The 14,936-nt window shown below is 41.6% G+C and overlaps 1 protein-coding gene across 2 annotated transcripts in view; it reads right to left on the bottom strand.

The window, feature by feature from the left end:
- Nucleotides 1-14,001, bottom strand: part of LUZP1 (leucine zipper protein 1) — a 79,596-nt gene extending 65,595 nt beyond the window's left edge. Inside the window, exon 1 of one of the 2 annotated variants that reach the window (XM_082451288.1) lies at nucleotides 13,883-14,001. The gene's annotated coding sequence lies outside the window, so the exon portion shown is untranslated. The remainder of the gene's footprint in view (nucleotides 1-13,882) is intronic. The other variant, XM_082451289.1, reaches the window with a different exon arrangement.
- Nucleotides 14,002-14,936: the final 935 nt, after the last annotated feature.

Genomic DNA, 14,936 nt, shown 5'->3' with positions numbered 1-14,936 from the left:
AGGGACAGAAACAAGACAGGAAAGGTATTAAAGCGTGAGCAAGTGAGCATAAAAGAAAAGGCTGCATACAAAATGCCCTTTTTTTAAAGATGTTTCAGAGTGAAAGAAAAAAAAATAGAAATAACTCTGAGATATAGAAAGGCAGAGGGATTTTATTTCTTTGTTTTAGGATGGAAAAGACCTCAGTGTATTTATAATCTGAAAGGAAAGACTCAATAAAGAGTGAAGCTAAAAATACAAGAGAAAGATAATAACTGGTAAGAGGGAGGTACTAAACAAAGGGGATACTAGGGAATGGGATGGAGAGGAATAGTGATCCATGTAGATCCTAAAAGTCACCAGACAAATGCAATGGAAATGGAGAGAGCAGATGGTAGGGGCTTTGAAAAATCAAAAGCCACACAAAAACAGCAAAACAGTGGTCTGCAAGCGACAGTGAAGAATCAGAAAAACGTACACTGATTGATTCCCGCTGCCCAAGGAGTTGAAGAGTATTCAACCAGCAAAAACAGGAATAACAGTATTCATTAGAGAGAAGAGTTGTTTTCAGTTATAGGTTAAGAGATGGAGGAAATATTGGGAGAAAAGATTAAAAACCTAGGACTTGACTCACATTTGTGCACAGGTTCTATCAGACCCAGTAGAAGCAGCTGGTAAAGGATCATGAATGAGGCGGAAAGGGATGGGGCTTAGATTTATAATGTTGAGGAGATAGTAAAAATAGAACTTTGAAGTAATTATCAATGGCAAACATGAAGAGTAAGCTAAAGAATTTTATGGCTGCAGATGATAGAGGAATGAAGAGAGAGGAACAGTCCAAAAAATTGCTAAGTATCACTGACAGTGAGTCTCCAGTACTAACTACAGTTTCAAGTAGAATGATCTTCAGTCCCACTTTCCCAGAAGCTGGACCCTGAAACTTCCTTTAATTTCATTTGCCAAGATTAGCAATTTGCTGAACTGTGTCAAAATTGGGGATTTTTTTGTTTTCTGAATCAAACATTTGTTTTTAATAAGGATTTGTTGAGAGCTCTACAAAAGGATAAGAGAGACATTATCCAAAACATAAGTGAATGTAATTGACTAGAACTAGGGCTACAGATCCTATTTGGTCTTTTAAGCTGACTCCACCCCACCCCCACCCACACAGACAGGATGGAAAAGGATAGATAACACCAGTTAAATTTGGGTAGCACTTCACTGATTTGAATTACTGCCTAATCAATTATCTCAACTGACCCACACTTCATTCCTATTCTTACAAGGTCTAACCCAAAAACAGAGTAGTATAAAGAACACAGGTTTTGTGTCACGGTAATCTAGAGTCCTAACGCTACCAGTCCCCCAGGGATATTTCTTAAGCCCCTATGAGCTTCAGTTTCCTCATCTATAAAGTAGGAATAATAGTACCTATTTAATGAGGTAGTTGTAAAGATTAAAGAGTTAACAGACATCAGGTATCTGATACAGAGCAGATGCTAAAGAAATGGCAGGTAATATATTCTACTAAAACATGATGCAATAACAGAAATTGGAAGACTATTTTACCTAATATCATTACAAACTAAGCCATCCAAGGTGAACCAGTTTATTGCTACACTGCTGTTAATTTATCTAGGACAAATTCTGTTTTAAAAAATCCTGAAGTAAAAAAAGCATTCCAAAAATTCTGTTGCACTTGATAATCTAACTAATGATGATGTTTTTTATTGGGGTATAATTTCCATAACTAAGAACTTAGTGGTTTGAAACATACTTTTTTTTTTCCAAATAAGCACTACTTCCAAAATAGAGGAAATCTTTTAACTTCCAATTAAATCCCAGGGCAATATTAGAGACTCTCAACATATCTCAAATAAATGGAATTGTAAAAACACATGGATGTAAAGTAGTTAGCAGAGAATTCAAGGCAAAAGGCTATGTCTTTCTCCTTTTCCCAACTTCAGTTAACTAATATCACAAATGCTCCTCAGTTTTACCAATCCTATAATCTTAGAGTTATCATTTCTTTCTTTCTCTACGTCATTATTAAATCCTATCTCTTCCTTATTCAAATCTTCTCTCCAACATATCCCTCTCTTTTTTTTTTTTTTACTCCCTAAATTCAGGTCTCAATAGTGTTCACACCTGAATTTCTACTATTCTTTTTTTTTTTTTTTGGCTGCATTGGGTCTTTCATTGCTACACGTGGGCTTTCTCTAGTTGCAGCGAGCGGGTGCTATGCTTCGTTGTGTTGCGCAGGCTTCTCATTGCGGTGGCTTCTCTTGTTGCAGAGCACAGGCTCTAGGCACGCAGGCTTCAGTAGTTGCAGCACGCGGGCCCAGTCGTTGTGGCTCACGGGCTCTAGAGCACAGGCTCTGTAGTTGTGGCGCACGGGCTTAGCTGCTCCGCGACATATGAGATCTTCCCAGACCAGGGCTCAAACTCATGTCCACTGCATTGGCAGGCAGATTCTTAACCACTGTGCCACCAAGGAAGCCCCCCTCTACAACAATTCTTAACTGGCCTCCTTTCTAATAATCTACATAATATCTCCTGATTAATCACTCTACAATTCCAAGTTTATCAAGTCATGTCCCTATTTATAATCCTTCAATGATTGCCAAATGTTGGCAAGATCAAGTCCAAATTCCTCCGTATAACTTTCAAGACTGTTCATAATCTGACCGAGCATTACCTCACTAATCTTATCTCCTCCTAGTCCATAATCTAAACTCTATTATAGGATCAGACAAGTATTCTCAGATCCAATCAATAATACAAGTTTGCTCCAATCTCAGTGTCTTTTCTCTTGCTCTGCCCGGGCCTGGAAAACTATCCCCTTCCTTTCCATCCATTCAAATCCTATCCATCCATCACTGTAAACTCTAGTCTAACTGCCTCCATGAAGCCCTCACAGATCACTTCAGCCCAGACTAATCTCAGTAAACTATGATCTGTCATTTTGACATAAATTAGCAGCATAACAACAGACCTCCTAGAGCAGTCACCATTATACCATAGATTCAATGGCATTTTCACACACAAAAAAAAAAACTTAAGTAAACTTTTCATAAGGCTGAATTATTCGGTATAAAAAACTCCTTCCATCTGAGATGATGCCCTTTCATTTCTCTGTTTTAAAATGTTCCATCTTTAACTCTCTTGCACTGTTGGTGGGAATGTAAATTGATAGAGCCACTATGGAGAACAGTATGGAGGTTCCTTAAAAAACTAAAAATAGAATTACCATATGACCCAGCAATCCCACTGCTGGGCATATACCCTGAGAAAACCATAATTCAAAAAGATACATGCACCCCAATGTTCATTGCAGCACTATTTACAATAGCCAGGTCATGGAAGCAACCTAAGTGTCCATCAACAGACGAATGGATAAAGAAGATGTGGTACGTATAAACAACAGAATATTACTCAGCCATAAAAAGGAACGAAACTGGGTCATTTGTAGAGACATGGATGGACCTAGAGACTGTCATACAGAGCGAAGTAAGTCAGAAAGAGAAAAACAAGTATCGTATATTAACACATATATGTGGAATCTAGAAAAATGGTACAGATGAACCTGTTGCAAGGCAGAAATAGAGACAAAGACGTAGAGAACAAATGTATGGACACCAAGGGGGGAAAGGGGGGGTGGGATGAACTGGGAGATTAGGATTGACATATATACACTAATTAATATGTATAAAATAGATAACTCTTGAGAACCTGCTGTATAGCACAGGGAACTCCACTCTTCTGTACAGTAGAAACTAACACAACATTGTGAAACAAATATACCCCAATTAAAAAAAAATAAAAAATAAAAATAAATAAATGATACATCTTTTACAAAATGGTGGTATTAGATGAAAAGACTGCTTTTCGTTTTCATGTCCTTACTTGGAAAACAAAAATCTCTTTTTAAATATGACTGGTTTTATGAAACCCAAGCTCTGGAACCACAAGTCTACATCCCCCATTTTGGCATTTATATATGGCCCAAGACTGTTATGGAACTATTTTAAAAACTAGGTACTGTCTCCCCAATGAGAATTTTAAATTCCTTAAGAACAAGGGCTATATACTGCACTTCTTTTGCCTTTTTCTTTTCTCCACATTAATTAGGCCTGGATCAAATATATAACAAGTACTGTAAACTGAATAAAATTAACAAAGTTCCTGCTTTTTTTTTTTTAGAGGGTTTTTTTTTAATATAAATTTATTTGTTTTATTTATTTATTTTTGGCTGCGTTGGGTCTTCATTTCTACGCTCGGGCTTTCTCTAGCTGCAGCGAGCGGGGGCTACTCTTCGTTGCAGTGCAGGCTTCTTATTGTGGTGGCTTCTCTTGTTGCGGAGCACGGGCTCTAGGTGCGCAGGCTTCAGTAGTTGTGGCTCACAGGCTCTACAGAGCAGGCTCAGCAGTTGTGGCACACACAGGCTTAGTTGCTCCGTGGCATGTGGCATCTCCCCAGACCAGGGATTGAACCCGTGTCCCCTGCATTGGCAGGAGGATTCTTAACCACTGCGCCACTGGGGAAGCCCTACAGGGTTTTTTTTAATTTTATTTATTTTTGGCTGCATTGGGTCTTCGTTGCTGCGTGCAGGCTTTCTCTAGTTGCAGCAAGTAGGGGCTACTCTTCATTGCGGTGCGCAGGGTTCTCTCATTGCAGTGGCTTCTCTTGTTGTGGAGCAAGGGCTCTAGGCGCCTGGGCTCAGTAGTTGCGGCACACAGGCTCTAGGGCACGCGGGCTTCAGTAGTTTTGGCACATGGGCTCAGTAGTTGTGGCATGCAGGCTCAGTAGTTGTGGTGCATGGGCTTAGTCGCCCCGCGGCATGTGGGATCTTCCCCGACCAGGGATCAAACCTGTGTCCCTTACATTAGCAGGCGGATTCTTAACCACTGGGCCACCAGGGAAGTCCCAAAATTCCTGGCTTTTAAATTTGATGTGAAACTGACCAAAAATGTAACTAAAACCTGTGTTTGTCTCCTCTCCACTCCTCTTCCCTAAAGACTCTCTGCATCTCTGTGGATTGTACCTATTTAGTGAACAACCACTACCTTCTAATATTTCTGCTCAAATTCCACTCCTCTTGCCTCTCTTTATGATCTGAAATTTTATACCTCAGTTACCTTATTATTTCTCCCTGTTCCATTAACTGCCTCACTACCCACCCACCTAGTTTTCCATCATACTACTTTAAGATCCTGATAGTCTCTTTCAAACTGTCTTGGGATCTAGTCTTAAAACAAAAGTCTAACATAATCACCAGTCCTCAAGGTTCCTACCGAAAAAAAATTTAGCTTATGTTGGGAAGTATATAATTTTATCAAATTATATTAAGACTATCTCATATTGCACTCCAGTACAGCTGTGGCAAAAAGCATTAAAACTGGTATTCCTGATATAAACCTACCAGGGACCATTACTTTGTTACACAAACAGCGTAACTACATTTGTAATATCATCTATGCTCAACCAGCTTCTGTGTATTCTGTAACAGTATTCCATTTTAAAGACATTTACTATATCTTCAAGTTTATCATGACCTAAAAATGGTATTCTTTCTATCCTAAGAAACATAAGCCAACGTTGACTTCATTTACTCAAGGAATAATGACCTTAAATGCACACAGTTCATAAAATCATTTTGTGTTCTGGTTTGAGCAATGTAATTTTCAAGAACAAGCTCAGAGTCAAATCCTAGCTTGGCATTCACCAATTGTGTTGACTGTGGGCAAACTGAACTCATATCTTAAGGATTTTTCATCTGTTAAATGGGGATAATTAACAGTATCTACCCCAAAAGGTTAAGAGAAAGATTAAATAAAGACATGAAAAGCACTGTGGCTGGCACACAGTCAATAACGTTAGGTTTTATTATTAGTCCTCAATAAGAAAGAATCCTTAGAAAAAGTTTCAAGTACTGATATAAGACTTAAATGAGCTGTTTATTCACTGATATTAGATATAAATCACTCAGATGGCCTAAACCAGATAAATTACCCCAGGTAATTAGAAAGACAGCACATTTATGATAAAGCTGTTTCAGGATTTAAAGAGCCAAAAAATTACTTCTATTATCTTGTTCGGCATTTAACTTTTCCAGTTAAATGCTTGAAACTGGATAAAAGCAGAGTTTTACACTTAGAAACAGGAAAATACTGTCATTTTTCTATCTAAACTCTTTAGCCTCTGCAGAAAACCTATACAAATAATGTCTTGGTAAGTGGGAAAGGAAAATACCTTTTAACTGTAATTAACTTCAAATCTGTTCCCATACAGATGTGCCTCTCAGCAAACTAAAAATGTTCCTTTCTCCCCCTTTTTAAAAACATCTTTTTTAGACAAAAAAAGGACTAATTTTTAAAAGGCTACAAATAAAACCATGTTGATATTAATACAAGATAATGCTTTATTAGAGAGAATTTCAGTTCAATCATAATACAAGTTAAACAAGTTATAGTCAAGCAATTATTTTTATTTATAGAGGTTCAAAATGAGTGCTGTTATTCAAGCCATCTTGGGAAGCAAGACTCATTTTCAACAATGCCACCAAGGCTCAAAACCTTTTTGAAACTCCATTTGTAAGAGTCTCAAAGACAAGCCTCATACACAAAAAAAATCCTAGTCTCCACCTTTTAGAATTACATCTCATTTATGACCAAAAACAATGTTGATTACTCACTTCATTCACCAGACTTATCTCCAAAAGTTAAATATAACTCCCCCCAAATGAACACTTATCAGCATTAAGAACATGAAATACGCTCTACAGACAAGTTCAAAAGAAGTATACCAAATATTTCTGTTTGGAAATCTCACTAAAATAAATATATATCTACTCATTTTGTAAACTTCTAATATTTGTTTTTAAAAAGCAGTCATGGAACTTCCCCGGTGGTCCAGTGGTAAAGAATCCACCTTCCAATGCAGGGGATGCGGGTGTGATCCCTGGTCAGGGAACTAAGATCCCATAATCCACATGGCCAAAAAAAAAGAAACTTAAAATACACAGTAGGCATCTCTTAAAAAATAGGTTTACATTTATCACTCAATTGTGTTACACGTATATTAAGTTAAACCATCCCAGTTACTACTAATTCAAATTTGCACTTAAATTGGCTCAAAGTACGTAAGAAATTAGTACATACATTCTTCTACCATTAATCAAAGAGAAAAAATAACTACTGAGAGAGCTTATTGGCAAGTCAGAGAAGGTAGCTTGAAGCAGATTTAACTGGCTTAAATTTTTCATTGTTGATATCAAAATAAAATGTTACTCAACAGAGTAATTCAAATGAGGTAGTACCTAGTATCTCATTTCAGTTAATAGCTCCAATCTGAGAGCATTAGACAAACATTTGATTAAGCATCATTCCAAGAAGAAACTGTGCGTAGTTCTTTTCCAGTGACAGATTCCAGAGAGGTATCTGCAGCAGGACTAGACTCCTGTACTTTCACACCCTAAGCACCTAAAGCAGTTGGGGCACTCTCAGCCTTTTGATTAGAGAAAACACTAAGCAGAATTCTAATTAAAATGTTAATAAGCCTGAGAAATTAAATTATTACTTATACATAAGCATCGTTACGATCAATCATCTAAAACTGTACCGAGGGCCTACTATGTGCAAAGCTCAGTGAAAGGAACTGAGGGGGGTACCAGCTAAGACAAACTTAGCTTCTAATCAAAAAGCTTCTGATAAAATTAGGTAATTAAGATACAAGCTAATAAAGTTAATCAAGAACATGAGGGGTACTAGCGTAACAAGCCGCAAGATTTTTGAGAAAGTGAGAAGCTTCTGACCCAACTAAGGACATAAGATACATGCTAGTGTGACTTAACCAAGAACATGAGGCGTATCGGCAATAAATGTCACAAAATTTTAGAGAAGAGAGACTTACTATTGCAAAGTCAGGACAGACTTCAAAGATGGGGAATTGAGCTGAGTCTTAAAGGATGGAAAAAATGAAATAATTAAACAGCATAAGAGAAGAAAAGGACAGAAGATAATGGAAATAAAGGTGCTGAATTGGGAATGTGGTCATTAAATATTTATTAAATACCTACTACATGTCACTCACTGTGTTAGGTACTAGGTATACACTGGTGAACAAAGCACATGAGTTTCCTGTTCCCATGAAGTCTAGTTGCGAAGACAGATAATAATCAGGCAAGCAGATACATCATTATAATTGTAATAGGTGTTATAAAGGGAGGCAACAGATGCCAGTAATAGGGAATAACAGGAAAGGATTAGCAAGATGAAATGGTGAGGGAAAAGGACTTCCCTGGTGGCGCAGTGGTTAAGAATCCACCTGCCAATGCAGGGGACACGGGTTCGATCCCTGGTCTGGGAAGATCCCACATGCCACTAGAGCAACTAAGCCCGTGCGCCACAACTACTGAGCCTGCACTCTAGAGCCTGTGAGCCACAACTACTGAGCCCATGTGCCGCAACTACTGAAGCCTGCGCACCTAGAGCCCGTGCTCCACAACAAGAGAAGCCACTGCAATGAGAAGCCCACGCGCCACAACAAAGAGTAGCAACCAGAGAAAGCCCACACTCAGCAACGAAGACCCAACGCGGCCAAAAATAAATAAATAAATTTATTTTTTTAAAAAAAAAAGTGATGAGGGAAAGTATCTCTGAATCATAAGCTGAAGCTTGAAGGAGGAAGCCAAAGAGCAGGGGAGAGAGTATTCAAGAAAGAGAGAGCCACATGTACAAAGGCCCTGAGGTAGGAAAGAACTTGTGTTTAAAAATAAATAAGCAGCTAGGGTGACTGAAGCATAATGGACCGTGAAACTAACATAAGATGACGTTGGTACATAGGGGCCAGGTTATACAAGGCATTACAGGCCAAGATAGAGTTTGAATTTTATTCCAAGCCCCAAAGAAAACCATTAAAAGTTTCTGCATACTCACATACTGTTGAATAAAAGAAGCCAGACCCAAGAGTATATGCTGCATGATTCCATTTTTACAAAAGTACAAAAACTGTTTGTAAAAACATTGTTTTTACAATGTTTTGTACTTTTGTAAAAATGTTTTACAAACATTTTTACAAAAGTACAAAAACTGATCTATGCTGTTAGAAGTCAGGATGGTGATTACCCTGGGTGGGTGGAAAGGCAGCAAGAACCCGAAGGGAACTCAACAGGGGCTTCTAGGTCCTGGCAATGCTGTTTCTTGATCTGGGTGCTGGTTACATGAGTATATTCAGTTTGTGAAAAAAATCATCAAGTTGTACACTTATGTGTACTTTTCTACATATAAATATTATATACTTCAATTAAAAGTTGTAAAAATGTTTTACATTTTTTGCAAGTTTTTAGTAACATATGTTTTAAAAATATTACTCTGTCCAGATAAAATGGGAACAGAGGAGCACATGCAAATATGGAAGGACCTGATTGACATATTAACCTGGTGGAAGCTTTCAGATCCATATAAAACAGGAGGAGCTTTTTCATAAAATAAGTCAAGCAGCCAGTGAATACAAAGTACCATGTTTATAAAGAATAAATGCTGGGTCTAGAAAGGGAGTTATACAATAAAGGATGAGCTATAAATTCCTTTGAATGTGAGAAGGTATCTCTAGAAATTAAAAAAGGAATAGATGAAAACAGCAATGCCTAAAAAGGTGAGCCATGCTCGTTATCTTTTAGCTTATATTTTAATATGGTATTTAAGGTGAGCCATGTTCATTATCTTTTAGCTTATATTTTAATATGGTATTTAAGGTGAGCCATGCTCATTATCTTTTAGCTTATATTTTAATATGGTATTTTCAAGCTCTTCCCTTGACACCCTAACTCCAATACAACAGTGTAATGAAACAGAAAGATCCTAAACTTGAGCATCAATCACATCTGAGCTGAAACCAATGGTCTGACCCTCACAGCTCCTACAGTAACTGCTCTGAGCCCAGCTCCCTCATGTATAAAGAAGATAATGACTACCTCATAGCTGTTATTTTCTCTCTATCACCACCCAAAGTGTTGAATTGGTAGACTGGTATTTTAATTTAATTATCATTTCCTAATGGTATATGGAGGGCCGATGGTTGATGGGTTTCCGTTCTCAAGATTCATAGGTGGGACAAGAGGATTGTGTAAGAGTCAACATATAGATATAGAATGAATAAAGAAAAACGAGAAAGGGACTTCCCTGGCAGTGCAGTGGTTAAGACTCTGAGCTTCTATTGCAGGGGGCACAGGTTTTGGTCCCTGATCGGGGAACTAAGATCCTGCATGCCACATGGCACGGCCAAAAAAAAGAAAAATGAGGAGTCAAAGATAAAACTGGGGCTTCTTCTAGCAGGTCAGATACAGCAATTTCAAGCATTTTCTAAGACAGGGACTTGAGCTGAAGCAGATTGGGACAGGTTCAGTGACTTCAGAAATTATGAGAAGGAAAAAATAATCTCTGTTTTCCCAGCAAGACACAATTCCTACCTAATGTATTCCCTTTGTGGAATATTAGCTAAAACAAGTTAGAGATTAACACTAAGGATATTCTGTCATAGGTGGAAGGGCAAGCCTTTAATCATTTTATAGCATCCCCACCCTAAAGAATTATTTGAACAACCATATTGTGTAAAGCACTTAAGTATAGCCAAAGATGTTAAGTTTTATATTTCAAGAGCTACTATTTCAAAAAAGAAACAAAAATAGAAATTCAAGTTGTTAATAAATCTTCGGGTAATTTTTATTTTCCCCACAGTGTATCCCCTATCCTAAAAAGTAATGAAAACCCGGTTCCTCACGAATTTATCTTTCTGCTGATCTGACAAGTGTCCTCATCTCTACCTCTCTTACTCTTCTCATGCACCTCACCATTAGATACCTAAGGTTTCCCTGTTTCCTATAAAGTTGGCACACTGACTCTCTAGTATTCACTCTGATCTCACCAGTATTGATTCCGAACATAGAAACTTCACAACATTCCCAACGATCACTCTGCTAACCAACACCTAAGAGATAACACACAGTTTAAACAAATGAGGGCAGTTGTGGTGATCACACAGCTGTATGCATTTGTCAAAACTCATTAAACTGTACACTTCAGGTTGGTGAATCTTATCGTATGTAAATTATATCTCAATAAAGCTGATTTTTTTAAAGAGAATGAATGCATTCATTCATCCAGCAATATTTACTGAGCATCTATTATGCGCATCAAAGTTTATACCAAATCTTTCAGCTTGACTACTTGGGTCCTACCTGTATTAAATGTGTGTGCTCTACTCATAAGCTAACACTGTCCCAAAAAGCCATGTTCCATGAAAAATGGTTCCATTTCTGATTATGAATGTCTCCTTAATGATGCCCTCTACAGCAGAAGGACCATTAGCTATCCATCATCTTCCATTACATAAATGAAATCTATGCTCTTTATTGTAATACAAATGCTTCCATCATAAGAAAAAAATTAAGCACCTAAGCATATAGAACATACCTCTACCACAGCCTTATATGTTTGTCTTTCTATCAAAAAAATTAGAATATCTCAAAAGCTTACTGATAACATTGCTGGAAGAAAAGGTAATATTATTGGGGAACAGACTTAATTGACTCATTTTAGCATCCATAGTGACCCAGTGGCTGAGTCAAAGGCCTGGAAACTAGGCCTCCTGGCTCCCAACCCAATATGCAGAGTGGACCTTAGAAACAGACTTGGGTTTGAATTCCAGCTCCACTTCTTACTAGTTGTATGCATACACTTAGGACAGTCACCCTCAGTTTGCTCATCTGTGAAACAGGGATGCCAACCACCACCTCACAACATTGTTGTGAAGACTATATGAGAACTATACCATGTAGCACAATTACTGGGCACAGAGTAGGCAACTCAACAATATTAGTTCCCTTTCTTGGTCTTAAATATTTAAGAGTAAGAAAATATCTATTAATCAAGGCTAATTCACAATCCCTATTAGTAATCACAGGACAACAATGAACCTGTATTTGCTCCTTGTTCATACTCTAGATCAACTCCCTTCCCATCCCACCGTTTCCAGTTTTTCAAACTTCAGTTACTATGTTTAGAAGTGATTTAATTTTAGAAACCTGGAAAATTCTTCTGAGTAAATTGAGCAAAACCTTCATCTGCCCCAAGGGGAATTCTGAGCAAAATAATTATTTCTAACAAGAAAAGAATTTTTTTCTATGGGAGTTATTCAATTTAACCACATGAATGCCGCCAAAGCTGCACGCAAAGTAACAGAAAGCCGTCTGGAACACACCGTATAGATTCTCCGAAGGGAAACATCCCCCTAAAATCCAAACACCTCCCTCCCTAATCTTAGGTAGTAAAATCTTAATAGGTGATCTGAATTCCCCCGCCTCTGACACCAGTCCAACTCCTTAGGCCAGAACTGCAGCAGTCCGTAAAACGCCCTGAACAAACCCCACCTCTCAAAATACCCGCAAAAGGCAGGCAGGTCCAGATAGTATTTTCTCCTTAATGGACAGATTAAACACTAGAAGCACAATTCCCTTCCCAAGGTCATCCAAGTCAGTGAAGGTGCGACGGAGAATTTGCAGTCTCTTGGGCTTTCTGGAGATCATACTGCAGGGATTTTCTTTTTTTTTTTTTTTTTTTTTTTTGAAGTGGGGGCTGCCTATTCTCTTCCCCTCTCCCACCCTCAAGTGTGAGCACTGGTCTCGGCATTTCCGAAACAAGCCACAACAAGCTCTGCAGTGTTAGGAAAGGGGCTGACGCGATGAAGAAACAGATGCTCCAAAGCAAGATGGTCTTTCTCGGCTCGCAGAGCCTCCTCCAAGGTTATTAACAGAAACCGCAGGCACCCCAGGGAGCTCTACAGAGGGTTCCGAACCCCCAGCCCGGTCGCTCCGGGACGCCAGGTTCCCCTCAGCAGCCCTCGCAGCCCGAGGCCACCGGCCCCAGAAACCGCACTTCATTCCAGCGCTCCGGGAAGCCATGGCTCTTTCCCCGCCCGGGCAGGGGTGGGGGCGCGCAGGGAGGCGGGCCGCTCGCGCTGCGGAAAGTTCACCGCGGCTGCGGGCGGGGGCGGCCCCGACCCGGCTCGCCCGCGTCCCCCAGCAGATTCCACCATTAATTAGTCCTAAGGACTGTCTACTGGCAACTTAAACAAAGCGAATGCCTCGAATTCCTTCCCGGCCCAGCGGTCTGGCTGCGAGACCAGCATCGGCCGGGACGCGGGCTGGCGCTGCGGGCGGACAGCTGCGGCGGCCGCGGCGGGACCCCCTCCTCGCCCATCCCGCGTCCCCGCCGCCGGGCCCCGCAGCCCGGCCCGCACGCCAGCCTGAGCGCTCCCAAACCTCCCTCCTCCTCCTCCTTCTCCACCTCTCCTCCTCCTCCTCCTCGGGAGCTCCCGGGCTCTTCCTGTAAGATCACTTCCTTCCTCCCCGGGTGCCCACGGGCCCCGCGCAGCCCCCTCCCCGGCGGTCCCGGCCCCCCGCCCGGCCGCACCGCTCCCCGCCCCCACCGGGCCCCGCGCGCCTCCCCACCCCCCAACTCCCAAACTCGACCCTAAAACTCTCCTCCGCTCAGCTCTTGGCCCCAAACATTTCTCCTCAGATTCTCGCTCCCACCAAGAAGTCTCTCAGAACCTTCCCTCCCCCTTCAAAGGAAAAATCTCCAACTCCAAAAGAATTCTCAAGGTCTCTCTCCAAAGATCTCCCTTTCCGAGCTCCTTCTCCGAAATTCCGCTCAAACTCTACCCCCACCTCAACTCCACACCCCCCCAGCCCTCGCCGGGGTGCGCCCTCCGGTTCTGCCCGGTCACCCCTGGGTGCCCCGACCCCCTGGCGGGGCAGGCCGCCTCCTCCGGGCGCCCTCCTCTCTCCGCCCGCCCGGCCGGCCTCCCGCGCCGCGCTCCCGCCACCTCCCCGCAGACTCCTCACCTCGGCGGCTACGGCCCGCGCTCCCGCCCGCCAAGGGCTCCGGCGCTCGGCTCCCGGCGGCCGGCGCCTCCTCCGGCTCCCAAGACTGACAATGAGGGGCGGAGCCAGAAGGTGACGTCAGCGGCCTGGGAGGCGGGGTCTTTGTGGGGGCGGAGCTGATAGACGGTCCCGCCCCCTTTGTCTTCTCCCCCCTTCCCGGGACTTGGACTTTTCCAAGTTTTTATCGCCTGTCTAGCTAGGTGCCCAGGTCCTGTGCTACGCGCGGTGGAAAATCGAAATGGAAGACAAGACCTCCTGCTTTCAAAAGGGGCACTCTCAGGGGATTGTGGGATTAAATGAGATAATCCATGTAAAGGTATTTAGCCCAAGGCCTAGTATGGAGTAATCTCTCAAAAAATACTATTTCTATTACTCAGCAAAGTGTGGAAAAGGAACTCAGCTTGAACTCAGGAGGCATGAGTTCCAGTCCCCAGCTCTGCTATTAATTCCATGTGTGATCCTAGACAAGTCCTTTGCCATCTATGTTCCCTCCTTTTGCCTTCTTTAAAATGGGAAGGGGCGGGCTTCCCTGGTGGCGCAGTGGTTGGGAATCTGCCTGCCAATGCAGGGGACACGGGTTCGATCCCTGGTCCTGGAAGATCCCACATGCCACGGAGCAGCTAAGCCCGTGCGCCACAACTGCTGAGCCTGCGGTCTAGAGCCCGTGTTCTGCAGCGAGAGTAACCACCGCAGTGAAGAGTAGCCCCTGCTCACCGCAACTGGAGAGAGCCCGCGCGCAGCAACGAAGACAAAACGCAGCCAAAAATAAATAAATGAAATAAATAAATTTATTAAAATGGGAAGGGGCAATGACCAGATGATCTCAAAGGGCCTGCCAATAACTCTATGACATTTTCCTGTGGACCTACTATGTGCAAGGTACCTAGAGCCCAGAGAAGGGAGAGAGGGGCCTTTGAAGAGAGCCCAAGACCCAGATCCAGCATGGTACAGAACACAGCTCTAGACACTCTCCCCTCAGATGCCCTCCCACATACTGACACAGGGTTGCATTCAC

Source organism: Balaenoptera physalus (genome assembly GCF_965194825.1).
Source record: "Balaenoptera physalus genome assembly, chromosome: 1".
Classification (NCBI taxonomy): domain Eukaryota; kingdom Metazoa; phylum Chordata; class Mammalia; order Artiodactyla; family Balaenopteridae; genus Balaenoptera; species Balaenoptera physalus.
The sequence above is the reverse complement of the archived record's forward strand: the minus strand, read 5'-3'. Positions and strand labels throughout refer to the sequence as shown.